Source organism: Pantherophis guttatus, chromosome 1, assembly GCF_059756535.1.
Source record: "Pantherophis guttatus breed Tessera chromosome 1, ASM5975653v1, whole genome shotgun sequence".
In the NCBI taxonomy this organism is placed as follows: Eukaryota; Metazoa; Chordata; class Lepidosauria; order Squamata; family Colubridae; genus Pantherophis; species Pantherophis guttatus.
Genome location: NC_142063.1, coordinates 87,464,587 through 87,484,125, shown reverse-complemented (window position 1 = coordinate 87,484,125; position 19,539 = coordinate 87,464,587). Strand labels below are relative to the sequence as shown.

The 19,539-nt window shown below is 38.5% G+C and overlaps 1 protein-coding gene across 7 annotated transcripts in view; it reads right to left on the bottom strand.

The window, feature by feature from the left end:
- Positions 1 to 19,539, bottom strand: part of NAV2 (neuron navigator 2) — a 604,864-nt gene that overhangs the window by 259,756 nt on the left and 325,569 nt on the right. The gene's annotated exons all lie outside the window — the stretch shown is intronic.

The following is a 19,539-nucleotide window of genomic DNA, read 5'->3' as shown; positions in this document are numbered from 1 at the left end:
GACATTCGTTCTTCAGCTGTATTTGGATCCCGGATTTTGTCATTTCTAGCCAATATAATATAATGGGAGTTGTAATCCCAAACATTTGAAGGGAGCCTGAGGGAAGCCCTCCCCTCTCCTCCCCAGATCAAATAGAAGGGAAAGCAGGCAGGTGGGTAGAAGAGAAGAGCTTCACCTGCATAAATGAAGATAAGCAGCGGGTCAGTCAGCGCTGTCAGAATCTTGATCCATCCAACCCAGAATATGCAAATATTTATTTATTTATTGGTTCGATTTATATGCCGCCTTTCTCCGGAGACTCAGGGCAGCTTACATTGCGTTAAGCAATAGCCTTCATACTTTTGTATATACCTGCTTAGTAGGGCTTTCGGGGGGCCCTAAGCGGTGTTCTTTTTTATACAAAGTCAGCTTATTGCCCCCACAATCCTCATTTTACCTACCTCGGAAGGATGGAAGGCTGAGTCAACCTTGAGCCTGGTGAGATTTGAACTCGCAGTAATTGCAGGCAGCTGGTAGCTAAGTGCTACTTAACAGCACTTTAGTCCGCTGCTCCACCAAGGCTTCTTATTCATATTCCAGCCTTCCCCATTCTGCTCTCCTCCAGATATGCTGGAATACAACTCCCATCATGCTAAGAGGAGATCTTGTCCAATACCTCTGAAGGGCACCAATTTCCCAGAATCTCAGACAAAATGCTTGTCTTTGCTCTGTATTTCTTCACATGTCAGTTACTCTAATGTTTGGCAGAACCCTAAGGCAGAATATATATAGAAATATAACCACATTCACTACAATGTCTGATTGTGTGTGTGTGTGTGTGTGTGTGTGTGTGTGCACGGGCGCGCACGCATGTGCTAAAAGTGGTCTTAGGGTCAGAACTTTATGTTCAGCAGCAATCCAGGTCTAAACACCTGGTAGTAACCTGTCCCTCTGATTCAGCTTTTAACCAAGATTGGCTCTGCAATCTAGATAGGTACTAGATTGCTGAATTGCCTGATTTTGTAGGAGGCACTGAAACATAAAACAACCACTGTGGCCAGATTCATACAACATACTGAGCCACAAACTAGCCAATAATATTTTAGCTTAGCATGTTACACAAATCCAATATCTAGACTCTGAACGATGGGAAGAAAGTTCTGTCAGAAGGGGGAGGGCATTACACAGGAAAAAATATAGGAAAGGGAATGTTTTCCCCCCTTTTGCTATTGTATTTCCAATACAATTCCTCTAGCAGCATGGTCCTTAAGTATGCATTTGAAACCATTTCTGCTTCAGCATTTCTACTGATGAAGGTCAGCCTCACACTTGCATGCAAGAAATGACAAGCAAAGATGCCAGTACACCTTGCAGACCATCCAAGGATGCAACGGGTATAAAATTTTATCTTCTGTACTCATCAGGAAAGCAAGCAGAGCATTTCCCCCAACCCTGGCAATGGGGAAAACATCGCTTTTTCCTTTTGTATACTTATGTAGATACATAAAACATACAAAAGCCAGCTGTGGGACTTTAGGATAGTAATTCTCCCTTAGCCCAACAGCCTCACAGGGTTACTGTTGTTGTGGGGAAATAAGAGGAAGAAGGAATATTATGTATGTTTGCTCTCCTGAGTTGTTTATAAAAATAATAAAGGTGTTTTAAAAGAAGGGAGGGAGGGAGGCAGGGAAGACAGGCAGGCAGACATCTCCTCTCCAGGAACTAGTTAGGTGTATGCACAAGTGTTGTCTCTATAGTGTGTGTGTTTGAAAAAGAGAGGATATAATCACTGGTGAAATACAACTTTTTTTACTACTGGTTCTGTGGGCGTGGCTTGGTGGGCTTGGTGTAGCTTGGTGGGCGTGGCTTGGTGGGCATGGCAGGGGAAGAATACTGCAAAATCTCCATTCCCACCCCACTCCAGGGAAGGATATTGCAAAGTCCCCATTCCCTCCCCACTCTGGGGCCAGAGGTGGTATTTGCCGATTCTCTGAACTGTTCAAAATTTCCACTACCGGTTCTCCAGAACCAGTCAGAACCTGCTGGATTTCATCCCTGGACATAATCCAGGTGGATGCATGTGTTATCTTTCTGGGTATGTGTGTGTGTGTGTGTGTGTGTGTGTGTGTGTGTGTGTGTGTGCATGTGCTGGTAGCACAGGGCAAGTTACCTATGCTCTACTCTGGGCCACTTAATCTGAAGAGAGAACAGAGAGGATTTAGATTGGAACAGTTGGCAGCAGCATTTGTAGCTACTCTCCAACTGTCTCTGTCATAGGGATTCACTAGGAATTTAACTTCTGAATATATTTTTTTCTACATAGGCCTACATAGGTAGATAAAATAGATAGATAAAATAGATTTTGACTCCGGTCTCCTTTTTGCTGGCTTCTTTCACAACACCAGACTGGGTTTCATTCTATTTTGTTTTCCGAGTTAACTTGTTGATGGGCAAAGTGACAGAATCCTAAGCCCTTTTACTGATTTCTTTCTGGATTGGGGGGTGGGGGGTGAGAGAGAACATCATTCATACTTCATCCCCATTACCCTTGCAAAGCAACCTTTAACTAATGTTGAGGGGAGAAGCTTTGCTTTTGGATGCCTGTGTTTCTCATAATAGTTATTTTCCATTTCCTCTAATGATTTTCTTCAATAAACCTTTGCACAACGCACAAAAACTGAAAAGATATTGCTTTTGATCTAACTTAGAATGAACCACCATAAACGGCATCAAGCATGTCACGCTAGGTTGTAGTTTGATATTCCGAAGGACAGAAATTATTACCGTGTGTCCTACCATCATCTAAACTGTCTTGAGAAATATGTCAATAAATACATCTGCATCCTTGTTTAATGCTTACTAAGGCTCCATGGTACAGGCAGGATGAAGTTTTTGATAAGGAATTAGCTCGAGGTTCATCTCCACCTGAGGCTTAGACATCTAGATTTTGCTTCATCAAAGACTACAATAGTCCAACATAATTTATTCTAGAAGGCCAAAAGCTGATGCTGGTGCAGTACACATTCCAAAATAACTATCCAGGAAGCTACTAATGGTCTTCAAAACTATGGACCTTCTTTGCATGCCTAAGTCACTAATATATTACCAATACCCTAACACAGCTGCACATGATGATTTGTAGACTACAAATACTGGATTCACACAACACACTAAACCCAAACCAGGCAAATTATGTTGTGGCTTATAATGTGGACCTAGCCACTACAGGTAGTCCTCACTTAACTATGACAATTGGGAACAGCAACTAGATCACTAAACAGCACAGTCATAAAGCACAAGTTCATGTGATCGTGCTATGGCACGAACTTATGGCATTCTTATTTGCTATAAATTACACAAACCCTACACAGCTGCCAAATCCCCATTTGTGATCTCCTGCCAGCTTCCTTATTGACTTTACTGGTTGGAAGCTGACAGTGAAGGTTGCAAAAACATCATAATTGTAGACTGCTTGCAAGGTGCCTGAATTATGATCATGTGGCCATGGGACTCTGTGGCAACCACAACTATGAGGATCTAATTGTATGTTTCCCTCATTCAGTGCTATTGTAACTTTGAATGTCCACTGACCAAGGACTAGATATATTTTACTTTCAAAGATTTGTTGATTAATTTATTAATTTTTTGTCATAGCAGAGATAAGTGATTTTGAAGTTACAACTTTAGGTATGTGATGATAAATGCAGCAGAAATATATCAGTGCTTAAATACAAAAAAAAAATAAAAAAATTCCACAGTAGACTATTAATAGAATGGCCTTAGATTTTTTTTCCCAATAAAAAGATGCTTCACTGACAGAGAAAATCAAACTCTTGCCTTCCAAAATCTTCCCAGTAATTTGGTACCCGAAAGACCACATCCAGGATGCTCAACTACTGTGAGAAAGGGTTGCTGCAAATTTGTAAATTAAATGCATGACTTTCAGAAAGGTCAAAGGTAGCCGCAATGAGCCAATGACAAATGAACACATAAATGAAAGTGTGAGAGAGGCTGGAAGGAAGGAAGAATAGCTTGGATGAAAGGCCAAGGGGATTTCTAAGGGAATTATGTAAGTTTTCTTAACCACTGCTTCCATAAGCTGCCAGGACCTTTAGAACTTTTTTGTAGCTGAATTTAATTTGTCCCTTCCACTCTGCTTTGGAAATGTGACACCAGTTGTTTCTCCGTTCTCTTGGTCCTGCACTTGAGGTTCCCAGTTGTGGTTTGAAGAAGATGCAGGCCAGAACACATATTTAGGAAAGGATGTGGTTCAGAGTTCTAAGCCATATCATTTCTGAAGTCTTAAAAGCAGTTCTCTGGAATTAACAAATGAAAGGAAGAGGTAGAATTGAAACAAGCTGGATTCTCATATGCACTAAATCACAATGTAGTTTGTTTTTGGTGTAGCAGATTGGTGAACTATGCCATGTGGTTAGTAAATTATGACTCATGAATCAAGATACTGTATAAACCAAGGACAGGGTGTAGATATCATGACTTAGATGAATGTGGGGATCATGTTTTTGTCTCTCTAAACAGACACCAATTCTATTATCAAGTCAGGCATAATGAATTAGATTTTATTTTGTCGGGTCTTTCTGCCCTCTCCCCCTCTATTTTCACTTATGAATCCCTATATTCACATGATAAACTAAAGCTTAACCATGCCCTTCTTAATACATTTGAAGAATATTTATTTATTTTTTGTTTACTTTTTTAAAAATTTCCTGCGGACTTACCATTAAATAAAGTATGTTCTATGGAATCAATTCAGTCAGCTAAAAGTTATTGAATATGGAATAACCAACTGAAGATAAGACTGACACACTGCTAGCTAAAATTACTTTTGAAGTTCTTAAATGGGTGTTCCATTATTGGAGGGGGTTTTTTTTGGTCTGGGATTATCTGAGGATTTCTGCCCTGTGCAAGGGGTCGAATTAGAAGATGTCCAAAGTCCCATCCAGAAGTATAATTCTGCGCAACAAAAATCTATAGACTGCTAATATTGCGAAGTATAAAATTACAAGCATGCAAGGTATAATGAGTTGGATAGCAAAAGGAATAAACTATATAAATCTTAATTTGTACCTATCACATTTTCAAACTTTCAGCAAACTTTAGTTAGCATCCCACCAGCAAAATGCACTTTGATTTGGCCATATTCGTTTCATGAAGGTATTTGAATTCAGCTGTACTTTGATTTAAACAAAGCTTTATTCCAGAAATCCCAGTAACACTGCCAACTGTAATTGCCTTTCCTTTCCTTTCCTTTCCTTTCCTTTCCTTTCCTTTCCTTTCCTTTCCTTTCCTTTCCTTTCCTTTCCTTTCCTTTCCTTTCCTTTCCTAGCAGTATTGCTGTGAAGTTCTTTTCATCTTCGTGCAGAACTTCCCTTTTAAGGAGCTCCTTGAACAAACTGAGAGATAAGATTGGAAGCAGAGTTGGCAAAATCCTTCCTCTGACCTTTTGCCCTCTCCGTAAGCAACCTTTGAATAGCATTTGCTTAAATGCTGGGTGTGTTGACAAACGGCTGCCATCCAACTGTAATTTAAAAGGGTAAAGAAATAAAGAAAACCACATCCATACTTTCTTTGAAAAATATTCTCTTCTATGTTTATCAGAATTTTTTGGAAAATAAGATATGCATGGATTTCACAATTCCTTAGTTTTAAATGTTAGTGGAAGCATTTTACTAGTACTATATATAAAATGCATGTTAGGCTAAAAAGGTCCATCCCATTAGAGGTCCTAATGGGATGTTAATGGGCACTTAAATGCCCCAATTAATGTGCAAAATAATGTTCTTCTTCATTGATGGGTCTTCAATGACACTGAAAACAGGTATGATTCCTGCATTCAGTACCCTAATGAATATAATTTGAGCTCCCAAGGCACAAAGAATACTATTGAGAAAGCAAAAGGAAACAGATGTTGGGAAAATTATGAATGAATTCAGAGTGGACAAACATTGTCAATGCATCAGTTGCTACAGGGAGATTTCTCAGGGAAATCCATTAACCATTGAGCACTAATTCATTGTGTTGCCCTGGAAAATATGCATAACAACTACAAGCCGGATGGCATTTCCCTGATCTTACTGGATTTATTACAATTAGTATGCCTTGTTATCACTCGAGTTCTCTAACTCCACTGCAGTTATTCAGCAATATGCAGAACATGTTAATAGACCACTTTGCTGCTCATGCTTGTTATCCTCTGGTGTTGATGATATAAAACGCTGTGCCAACCAACAGCGTATATTTCTGAGAGAAATACGGCTCTTTAAAACATTTATGGTAATATAAAGCCTCCATATGTGAGATGCTGCCCCAGGAGAAGCAGCTAAAAGCTTACCTCTATGACAGCTATTGTGCAGTTCTGGTGACAGTGGTGGTATGGTATATTTAATGCAGAAGAGAAGATTTAGAAAAATTTCTTACAGCAGCATGTAATTAAGATTATATTCTCAGTCCCTGCTAAATAAGAAATATACAGTAAGTAGCTTTTGGTAGATGAGTGCCACATAAATTTGATAGGCAATATTTTTTCTGTTCTTGTTATCAACTTTCAAGTCAATCTCAACTCTTAGTAACTCCATGGACATATCCAAAATTATAGTCAATTTATATATATTATGGGCTCAACAGTTTTCAAAATGGTAGAAAACCGTGCCACTAGTTTTAGGTAAGGGGTAGGGGGGGCTATAGCAATCCCTAATTGCCTATTTTCATATGAAAGTGGTCTTGAAGGCACCATAACAAATATTAATAAAGCCCAGTTGATATTGTGATCTGCATCTTATTTAAAAAATATCCAGTTTGGATTAAATTTCTCTGTTGGTTAAAAAGATGACAGTTCCCCCCCCCCAAACATTAATATCCACATTTTGAATCACTCCAAGTATATTAAGTCGGAGTCTCCAACTGGCGCAGAGTGCGGCCGCGCGGGTGGTTATGGGAGCAACGTGGAGCTCCCATGTAACACCTCTCCTGCGCGAGCTGCACTGGCTCCCGGTGGTCTTCCGAGTGCGCTTCAAGGTTCTGGTTACCACCTTTAAAGCGCTCCATGGCTTAGGACCTGGTTATCTATGGGACCACCTGCTACTACCAATAGCCTCCCACCGGCCAGTACGCTCCCATAGAGAGGGGCTCCTCCGGGTGCCGTTGGCCAAACAATGTCGACTGGCGGCCCCTAGGGGGAGAGCCTTCTCTGTGGGGGCACCTACGATCTGGAACGAGCTCCCCCCAGAGATACGGAGGATCCCGGATCTGCGCACCTTCCGCCGCACGCTTAAAACGTTTTTATTTCATCAAGCTGGCCTGGCCTAAATCTTCTCCCTTTTAAAATTTTTAAATTCAAATTTAAACACTAATTTTAATTTGTTTAATTATGGGATATTTTTAAATTTTAGCCAAATTGTTTAATCTGTTTTAATCTATTTTAAATTTTGTATTTCTGTGTTTTATCTTTTGGCTGTTCACCGCCCTGAGTCCTTCGGGAGAAGGGCGGTATAGAAATCTAATAAAATAAAATAAAATAAAATAAATTAAGTCACTGTTAATTTCAATCACCTGCCAGTGCTAGTTATCATTTCAAGAATATTATTGTACATTGAGTATGTACAAGAATGTATTTAAAATGTTAGGAGAAACTTCACGCAAGTTCATATTAAGCACCAATTTTATACTGGTTTGGGAATCTAAGAAATTACCTTTCCCAGAATGCCTGTTGAATGTTGTCTTTTATCAGGAAGTTCAGTGTGACTGAGGAATGGTAGTATCTCTTCTGTGTGGAAACATTCCCCCCCACAACACAGACTTTTAGAAATGTATATCATTTCAACTGTTTCAGAGGCTTTTATAATTCATGATTCATTACTGTGGAGATATCAATACAATGTTATTTGGATTGTCTATTACTACTACTACTACTAGTAGTAGTAGTAGTAGTAGTAGTAGTAATATGTAATTGTTCTAAGTTTTGCCTTTAATCTGCCTAGGAAGCAATAGATCTATTTCCCCAATAAATCAATGAATGGCTACAATTCTTCAAAGAAAAGATAACAGTTTTGGTGAGATGAGAATATTGTAATGGCAATGAACTTAATTCTCAGAAGAATTGTTAGATGGATGAAAGGCAAAATTTGGATAACCATATAAATGAATAAGATTAGCATTTATTTTTAAAATGCAAAATATTACAAGCATATTAATACAACTTTAATTTTCCAGGTTTATTCATTTGTTTTTCTGCCTTATTCTATTTAATTTTCTTCAGGGACAGATACTCATACATGAATCATTGTTGCCATACGCACATGTCATTTCCCATCGTGAGTCTTGCCTCAGAGGACAGCATCGAAACCAGACAGCACGGAAACAAATGGAGTTTGTCATCCATCCTTATCTTCTTAACTCTCGATTGCTTATGGGCTCCAACCATACTGTAATGTTTACATGATGGCATTGGATTTAAAAATGCTTAAACTCCCATTGAACTCAATAGAATGAAAACAAGATAATACCCTTTAACCTTGGAGTGTTCAGATTTCTGAATAGCAGATACAACTCATTTAAATACAGACTGTGATAAAACAATTGTGAATGCCATTCACAAATGATGTACCTTAGTACATCAGAATGCAACATATGAAACCAGGGGATTTGGTCTGATTGTGTCAAAGAGGCCAAACAATGCCTCTTTTGTTAATGTCTTTGTTAAACACTTTACAGAATTTGCCTTTTTCTCTCTGTTTAATTTGCCAGAAAGGGGGATGGAGACGTGTGAGTAAATCAGATGGATGAATGTCCTTGTTTACTGACATAGTTTTTGTGAGTGCTTTAAAAGGCACTTCTAATGAGTCAACAGGGCTCCCCATGTGATGTGTTTTGATGTCTCATCACAGCTGAATCAGCTTCTGTTGCTTTGATGGATTTTTCAGGCCATTTTATTTATTTTTGGTTGTCTACTAAAGCATTCTCTTTGAAAACAGTGCTCCCTTTGCCTTCTTATTATGCAGTAATGAATCATCAGATTTACTGACTGTTATCATTCAGTGTTTCTTGGAATGACATCAGCATCCTGAAAGCTGGACAGTTCCATTCACTTCAAAGATTTTTCTTCCTTGTTTCTTCCCGTTATCTTTCCAAACTCAAAGATTAACTAAACTTGCTGATAAACTACAATGCATTTGCACAACATATTCACCCACATTCCCAGGCAGCACGAAAATGCATCTGAGATTTAGAAGAAACAATTACACCATAGAAAAGTTTGGTTTTTGAAAAAAAATAAGTCACTGATATGTTACCAAATTGTTAAGATTCAAAATACGATGTCCTTTTAATAATACAAATGATCAATGTGTACTGGGTTAAGATGTTAACAAACACAGATAGATAAGGAAAGCACATTAGAAGTATTATATCCATGGGGTAATTATTGACCGAATTGTGGGCATAAGATCATAAAAATTGACATTATCATAATTAATTATCATAAGCACGCTCCACCTCCTCTTTCTCCCCCAACAGCATAAATGAAACTTTCTTATTGTCTCATCAGTTCTCATAGCAAAATACGGTTCTAGCCTTTAGATTTGAATTCCTTTATAAACAGAGAAGTCATTCAAATTAACCCCTAAGAGAATTTCTTGTGTTAGGAAAACATAATATCTTGAAATAAAATTGAACATATGCCTAATGCTTCTCTTGTTATCTGGTTTTTCAGCAACAAAGAATCTTAAGGAGCCTGGATAGCTCGGCAGACTAATGCATTGTAATTTAATTCCAGCTGTCTGCAATTAGTAAATTCGAATCTCGCCAGGCTCAAAGTTGACTCAGCCTTCCATCCTTTCTAAGGTAGGTAAATTGAGGACCCAGTTTGTGCGGGCAATAAGCTGACTTTGTAAAAATTTACAAAAGTATGAAGGCTATTGCTCAACGCATTGTAAGCCACCCTGAGTCTCCGGAGAAGGGCGGCATATAAATCAAATTTAAAAAAAAAAATAGAAACTACTACAAAAAGTTCATATATGTGTGTATATACTGTATGTATATATTTGCACTTCTGACCAAATGTTTTCTTTAATTTTTTCTATTGCCTTTCTTAATAGTTCTTGTTAGTTTTTATCTTTATACTTTAAAATTCAATGCAACAATATATTAAAAAGTGCCCAGTATGTTTCTTACAGTTGTAACAGAAGATTCTTAATGTTGTACTATCGCCAGATATCATCTTCATTGTTTTCATGTGTGTGTTGAGTAGCTGTGGGAACACAATCTCACCATTGGATAGGATTCGATCTTATCTCCTCTTTATGGTTATGATCTAATCCATTTCAACCAGACAATGCACAAACTGCATAAAAATAGTACTTAGACTTGTATATTGCTTCACAGTGCTTTACAGCACTCTCGAAGCAGTTTAGAGAGTCAGCATATTGTCTCCCAACAATCCAGGTCCTCATTTAAATAATGTATTAAGGATTGCAGCAAGAGTGACACATAGGAAACACTTGCTGCATCACCAAAAAGCTGTCTATTTTTGGATCCAAACCAATGTAATTAAGTAAAAGCAGCTACCAGAAACTTTAAGAAATAGTTCAGAGCTATTAGTGGGATTTATTTTATTGATTTACAGCGTTTATCAGAATTCCCTTCTTTTCATTCGTGCTGAAGGTGGATAGTAACATAATAACACCAAATGCTAAAAAACAGTTGCATTCTTGTTGGTGTTAATGAAAGAAACTCAAGTTAAATTATCTTAAAAGTAAAATGACTTTCTTCTTTCTGAAATGGTTTGTCCAATTACTTGACTCTCACTTTCTCTGTTTTCCTATACTTCAATTATATCCTGACAAAGCAAAGCAATTAATTCTAGCAAAGCTAGATAGCTTACACCATGACAGCAGCTTCAGGTTACCTAACCCACCTATGCCTATGTCTGCCCTTATTCCCAAAATAAGCGTTTACCTAGAAACCAAGCATGAAACAAGAATTTTGAGTTCAAATACTTCCAAGAAGCATTTTAATGAACCAGAGTGAATGATATAAACTAAGTAGTTAATATAAGCTGATGGTGAACATATCATCAGGGCTTTTGGTCAGGAACCGCTTTAATCCTGGAAGGGACCTTGGAGGTCTTCTAGTCCAGCCCCCTGCTCAAGGAGGAGACTCTGTACCATTTCAGACAAGTGACTGTCTAGTCTCTTCTTAAAAGCCCCCAGTGATAAAGCACCCACAACTGCCAAAGGCAAGCTGTCCCACTGGTTAACTGTCCTCACTGTTAAAGCTTCTCCTTAATTCCAGGTTGCTTCTCTTGATTAGTTTCTATCCATTTTTCTTGTCCTGCTCTCTGGCACTTTGGAAAATAAATTGACCCTCTCCTTTGTGGCAGCCTCTCAAAAACTGGATAATACAAAGAGCTTCTTTGAGCTCTTGTCAACTCAGGCATATGTTATCAATGACAGCATCCAGCCATCTGTTGGCCTCTCAGTTTTATCAAGTAGTTGCTATTGTTTCTAAAATTATAAAGCATATTTATTCTTAGATGTAGATATAACCATTGTCTGAGCAAGAATCAATTAATTTGAAAGATAGATCTTCAGCTATAAAAAGGAAGGCAAGTGTAGGAGATGACCAGGCTGAACCTAAGGAAGGGGTCTTGAGTCCCTTTGTACCCACAAGAGATCTAAGTCCAGCCCTCCTTGAATTCCATTGACTCTTGTCAATTTGCTTTGACCATTAGTAGTTCAGATTCTTGTAGAGAGTTTGCAATAAACCCTTTATATTCACTTGAACTGCCTGGATTTCCTGATTTCTTAGTGCTTGACAGCAAGCCAAATTATTCTGTAAAATATCCGTTATATGAAGGTTGTCATATTCAGTTTTGCATTCAGTTTTGGTCACCACGATGTAAAAAAAATGTGGAGACTCTGGAAAGAGTGCAGAGAAGAGCAACAAAGAAAATTAGGGGACTGGAGGCTAAAACATATGAAGAACGGTTGCAGAAACTGGATATGTCTAGTTTAATGAAAAGAAGGACTAGGGGAGACATGATAGCAGCGGTCCAATATCTCAGGGGCTGCCACAAACAAGAGGGAGTCAAGCTATTCTCCCAAGCACCTGAGGGTAGGACAAGAAGCAATGTGTGGAAACTAAACCAGGAGAAAAGCAACCTAGAACTAAGGAGAAATTTCCTGGCAGTTAGAACAATTAATCAGTGGAACAACTTGCCTCCAGAAGTTGTGAATGCTCCAACACTGGAAGTTTTTAAGAAGATGTTGGATAATCATTTGTCTGAAGTGATGTAGGGTTTCCTGCCTAAGCAGGGGGTTGGACTAGAAGACCTCCAAGGTCCCTTCCAACTCTGTTATTCTATGATTCTATGATATATATAAACAGTTTTTTTCCCGAATGCCATCACTCTGCTAAATAAATAATTCCCTCAACACTGTCAAACTATTTACCAAGTCTTCACTACTATTAATCTTCTCATCGTTCCCACCACCCATCTCCTTCCACTTATGACTGTATGACTGTAATTTTGTTGCTTGTATCATTTGTACCCTACGAGTATCATTAACTGTTGTACCTTATGATTCTTGATGAACGTATCTTTTCTTTTATGTACACTGTGAGCATATGCACCTAGACAAATTCCTTGTGTGTCCAATCACACTTGGCCAATAAAGAATTCTATTCTATTCTATTCTATATCCCAAATTTGTATCACATATGATACATTCTTTTAAGTAGCAGCACATTTTCAAAATGAATACAAATGTAAAAGAAACGGTTCTTATGTTTTAATTACCTAAATATTCACTATAATTTATATTACTAATAGAAACTTTTATTTTATAATTAAAATTTCAGCACCATTATCTTGAAGGTATAATCCATGATTAAAAGCCTCTCTCTAAACATTTACAAATAGAATTCAGTTTTTCAGAACAAGCTCATTTGTGGGTCGCTCTAATGGTTTTGGCAAAGCAACAAAGTCAAAAGATTGCACTTGTTCCTTACTAAGACACATCTATGATCTTTAGTGCCCTGAGCTTAAAAGCAAATGTGTTATCTTCCCACCCCCCAGAAGCTTTCCAGCTGAAAAGGATTAATTTACCCCATTATCGTGTCCTTTTTGCATTACAAAGCCAATATAAACTTCTAATTTAAATTGCAATAAGAAAAAGTGAATGGCCTCATATCCTGCTAATTTTGTATATAAAAGATTAAATTATAGGTATTAAGTGAGATAAATAAAGCCACTTGGCAGAATACAAAATCAATTTGTGTTGAATTTTAAAAATCCAAGACAAAAACCATGAAGGCAGGATTTTAAATTTGTATCAAGAGTGTGGGGGAGAGACCAATTTCTACGCCTTTTGTTTAGGCAGTTCTAAACACTTCTCCCCACCCCCAAATTAGAAAAAAATAAAATTAAAAATAAAATGCAGTTTCAAGTAAGAATATGTCACTAAGATGAAATGAGTGATACTAGATCTCATGGTTTACCTATTCACAAGGACTCTGTATATAGAAACTCTGTATTTTCTTTCTGATGCAGCATGACTTGAGGCACTGAATTGAAACACACATACAATATAACATATATAGAGATACTGTAATGAAAGGTTCCAAGATCCAACTACCTGTATTCCGTTTTGCCAGTGCTCTGGGACCTTGGAGGTCTTCTAGTCCAGCCCCCTGCTCAAGCAGGAGACTCTACACAATTTCAGACAAGTGACTGTCCAGTTTCTTCTTAAAAGCCTCCAGTGATGAAGCACCCACAACTGCTGAAGGCAAGCTGTCCCACTGGTTAACTGTCCTCACTGTTGGGAAATTTCTCTTTAATTCCAGGTTGCTTCTCTCCTTGATTAGTTTACATCCATTGTTTCTTGTCCTGCCCTCTGGCGCTTTGGAAAATAAGTTGACCCCCTCTCTTTTTGGCAACCTTTCAAATACTGGAATACTGCTATCAATTCTGCAATGGCAGATGTCTCCTAGATCTCTTGATAGTTTAGGCTATTATTGATTATAGTATATGCTGGATAGGCAAAGGAAGTTGAGCATTGGGGACATGATAGATTCATGGTTGGGGATGCACTGCTCCTATCCACAGTTGTTGGATTGCAGGGGGTTCCAAGGCTCTTTTTTATTCCCATTATTTTTAATATCTATATAAAGCTTCTGGAAGTGAATCTCAGAAAAGGTGTAGCTCAGTGCAGTGGTGGGTTGCCCCTAGTTCGGACCGGTTCTATAGAACTGGTAGTAAAACCAGTGGGAGGCTCCACCCACTGACCCCAACGTCATCAGGACGCTTCTGCGCATGCCCTGTTGCGAATTGGTAGTACAGGTAAGTAGAACCCCACCCCTGGCTCAGTGGTTCCCAACGTGGTGCCCAAGACCCACAGGGGGGCAATTTGATTTTTAATGGCGTCATTTTGAACCTTGTTTAAACCAGGTTAATGACCTTTTAGGCTTCCTCCGTGTGAGTAGAGTTCACTTTTTGAGTAAAGTAAGAATTATATGTCACCGGGGTGGGGTGGGGGTGGGGAGGGGGCATCAGGATTTTAGAGATGCTTAGGTGGGGCATGGCCAAAAAAAGGTTGGGAATCACTGGCGTAGCTGAATGCCAATTTATCTACACAACATGCAAATCTAGTTCTCAAAATGTGTGTGAGCCTCTGTGGTGTGCTCATGCCTGGACCAGATTGGGGCCAGGGTGGCAGGTAACACAATAAAGTTCATTCTCATTCCTCTTTGAAGACCAGATTTGAACCTTAGGGGATTCTTACATTCTTCTTGAATGTTCTGGTGAGTGTTAATTCAAGGGGCACCTTCTATCAGCTGTATTTTATTTATCCAATTTAGCCCCTTTTTTGTTAGAGCCAAAATGCTTTTATCCTGCTGTATAGATTACTATTCAGAGTGATTAGATTACTGTAATGTCCACTTTATGTGGAGATCTTTTGAAGGAAGCTTGGAAGTTACAGTCACTGGGACTGTGATGAGCAGATTCTCTTGGATGGAGTATGTGGTACATTTTTCATACATAGAATTTATTTTTATAAGTCAGCAATTCTTTCCTGAAGTATACTTAGTGTTTTATATTGGTGTTTTTATAAGCTGACAATGATTTTATGGTCATTTATTCATTGGTTTGTCTGTCATAATGAAAAGATTTACTGTTATGGTTGCAGGTTGGCTTTGATGGGAGTGTATGGGTATGCATTTGAAAAATAACACATGAACGAAAACCGTGGTGTAAATTCTAAAAGAGATTTCATATACTATACAGAAGTGTGCTTTGTTTTTAAAAAACCCCAAGATTCTGCCCAAGCCTCAAAAGTGTCTAGTGCAAATGCCTCCCCTGGTTTATGGTTTAGCATGTTTTACAAATCCGGCCAGCTGGATTTGCACTTATTTGCTTTCATTTATTACCCCTAGAATTTAGGGGTACTCTAATGAAATCTCTTTGATATTTCTGTTTTAGCTTAGATGTGAAGGATCTGACTATGGGACAGGACATCTCTGTTGCTATGAACAGCCCCAATTTTTGAGATCTCCCAGAAATATTCTTGTTATAAGTAACTCACAAACAGTGGGACACATATGCCCATTAGAAATGCAATGGGCCTCCAGGCATTTTACCTCTCTGAAAAGCACAGACAGGTCTTTTCAATTTAGGCTTTTAAAATGTTGTTAGAGATTTACCGAACCTGATTGTTTTAATGTTTCATTATGAATACTATTTTGGTTGTTAAAAAGGCCACATAACATAATTCAATTAACTTTATAAAAACATAAATATTCAACAAGAAATAAAACACATTTCAAAACTTTACATTAAAAGGCTAATAGTGGTGCCCCCTCTTCTTACTCCCAAGCTGGCTGCTTTGATATTTTGAAAATGTGTGAATGGGCATATTTCTATTGAGCAAAGAGTAGGATTACAGCCTTATGAGTCACTACCATGGCCGAATGTGAGCAGGTCAAGGAGAAGTAATTGTGCCTATTCAATTTTCAGCGAGGGCTTATTCATTTTGGCTGTTCTACTGGCCTTTCCCTGTGATTTAACCATTTGTTTCCATTGGTGCAAAAGATTCTAAACAAGGCCCGGGAAAGGACTTCCGCTTATTATTATACATCAGAAAGAATGATGCTTTTGAATACAAGGGGGACTTACTTCGGATGAGCATAATGGTCACACACTCTGGGTGGCCTAATGCAGATGGCAGAGGGGTGGGGTGGGGAAACCAAGAGGTAAACTTCAATTATCTTTGCAAATTCTGCAAAGAGATCAAGGCTGCCATCCATGCATTGTTAGGCAATTCAGTCCCCAAATTTATCAGTGAGATTCAAGGAAGCTAACTGTGTTCAGAACAGCAATTCTTTTATTTTCACAAAGCAGGAATAAAAATATGGAGAGCATTAGCCCTGTAATTTAAATGGCAATTAACAGGAGAAGCCTATAAATTCTGCAGTAGATTGCTTTTCTTAAGTCAGTTTTGTATGTTTCATATGGGCACTGCCCTTTTGTTCTATAATGCAGATGCTGTTCTCTTCACCAGTATTTGGCATTAATTTGAATGTCACTGCATCATTCATTTTGCCTTCTTGCTGCTATTTATCTAGTTACTGTATGGCTTATTAACTGAATTCGGGTGCTGTGATCTGTACTTTAATACTCTATGTCTGCTTCTTTGAAGCGCGTGCCAAAAAACAGCATATTAATAAGTGTTTAACTAAAGCCAGACTTTACTTGCTGGCATCAAGTTCCAGTTGGAACTAACCAGAAATGATAGCTGTACTACAGTCTCATGCCATGAACATGGTTAAAGATGGGAGCAAGAAGACAAGGTCTGTATGTTCATACAGAACATACATAGAAGCATGCCCACCAAATTATGGGCATGTAATCAGTGCACAACAGATTTCTTTGCTAATAATGGATAATTTATAAAGTACATATTATTTTGGAAGAATAAAACACCAAATAAAATATCTCCTTCCTATAGTAAAGGTAAAGATTCCCCTCACACATATGTGCTAGTTGTTCCCGACTCTAGGGGGCGGTGCTCATCTCCGTTTCAAAGCCAAGGAGCCAGCGCTGTCCGAAGATGTCTCTGTTGTCATGTGGCTGGCATGATTAAACGCCAAAGGCACATGGAACACTGTTACCTTCCCACCAAAGATGGTCCCTATTTTTCTATTTGCCTTTTTTACATGCTTTCGAACTACTAGGTTTGCAGAAACTGGGAGAAGTAATGGGATATCACCCCATTATGCGGCACTAGGGATTCGAACCACTGAACTACCAACCTTTCGATCGACAAGCTCAATGTCTTAGCCACTGAGCCACCACATCCCACCTCCTTCCTATAGCAAACTATTTAAGCACTTTTGATTTATAATATACTAAAAAAAAAATCTTCAAGAGAACTCACAATATTTATTGCATTTATATATTGTAATTTCCAAATATACTGTCATCAAGCCAATACATTCAAAATAATCAAGAACATGTAATATGTACAGTTGTCCTGAGTGTACGAAGCTGTGTAGCTCACATATGGAAAACCTGGAATATTACTGATATAATGACACTGTATTTATGAAAATGGGTCTGCAGAAATAAAATTCAACAAATATAATTTCATTTATCCTAAAGATAGTCACTGAAAGGATGTTTCTGCTGTTTTATTCTTCCTATACCCATTATCAGTGAACATTTTTTATAAGATGTAATATAATTCTCTCAAGCCACAGCTCCTTTTAAAAAATACCTTCAAATTACATCACAATACAAGAAACAATTTTAAAACTTCTGCCCATTTGTCTCCATTATTCAGAAAAGTTAGTAAAGAGAATAAAGCTGAAAGGGGGAAAAATATAGGATAACATCATTTTGCATTTTCAACAAAAATTCTCATTCCACTGGCTTAGATTTTTTTAAATATGCCAAGAAACAAACAGTAAACCCATGCTTGCTACCATGTCAACCATGATCTACAAAACATTTAGGATGGTTACTATTCTCACAAAGTAATTCCATCAAACAGCTGCCATAGCAAAAAGTAAATAAGAAAGAATGGATATTATTGTCATTCTTGTAATGACTCAGTAAGCCTAGGTCACAACAATTGTCTAGTCTACTTTTTTACCTGTGATGGGCAACAGTTCAGCTAAGCACTTCCGTTTTCAACATTTGGGATGAACAGTACCATCCAACAGTTCCTGGTCTGTTGTACTCAGCCACACCACTTAACAACTGGCATCCAGTTCTTTCCCCCACTAAGAAGAGAGTACGCACTGATCGTGGCCCATTTTTGCAGATTTTGGGGGGGTTTATACACTGAGAGAACAGAGACCCCATAGACTGAATAAGAATACTGTGTGTCTGTAAGCAGATTTAGGGTTAAATGAGGCCACTCGTCAGGGTTCTTGGTTTTAAGAAGCGCAACTGTTACTGTGACAACACTTCACATTTTCGGCTGTTAGCTAGTGAACATTTATTCACATAAGGAGTCTTTGATCATGACAGTACCCATTTGTCTTTATGAAGAGTTTGGGTCTGACTGTGGCAAGTTTATACAACGGATACACATAATGAGTCTTGAGAAATATAACCTTTTGTAGTTCTTTTTTGTCTCCTGGCCAACTTCTCTCACCAACTATACTGAACTTGTTGTACCCTGTAAAAGAGTAGAGGACACTCGCCACCAAAGAAATTGTTCTGCTGAGAGAAATACAGACCGAGTTTCCTGCACGTGCTTTGCTGCTTCACTACAAACGGTACGCTGTTCTCAGGAAAGCAACTTGTAGAGCCTGGTTTATAAGAATACTATTCAAATTAATTTTAAGAACAAGCCCCAACTCAGAATGCAATGGACAGAAGGATGAACCGTCACAAGGCTGTTTAGATGCATATTGCAATAATTGACATCAATAAAGGAGATAACTAATATGTAACACTGGGAGCAGACATACCTTGTCCCCATTACAGGTAGTCCTCAACTTATGATCGCAACTGAGCCCAACGTTTCCGTTGCTCAGTCAGACAGTTGTCAAGTGAGTTTCACCCCATTTTATGACCTGTTTCGCCACAGTAGTTAAGTGACTGAATGCAGTTCTTAAGTTAGTTGTTAAGAGAACCTGGCTTCCCCATTGACTTGTCAGAAGGTTGCAAAAGTTGATCACATGACATAGGGCAGTGGTGAAATCCAAATTTTTTTACTACTGGTTCTGTGGGTGTGGCTTGGTGGGCGGGGCAGGGGAAGGATACTGCAAAATCTCTATCCCCAACCCACTCCAGGGGAAGGATATTGCAAAATCTCCATTCCCTCCCCAATCTGGGGCCAGCCAGAGGTGTTATTTGCCTGTTCTCCGAACTACTCAAAATTTCCGCTACCGGTTCTCCAGAACCTGTCAGAACCTGCTGGATTTCACCCCTGACATGGGGGCACTGCAACCATTATAAATACATGTCAGTTGTCAAGCATCTGAATTTTGATCACGTGACAATGGTTATAAGGGTGAAAAATGCTACAATGGTTA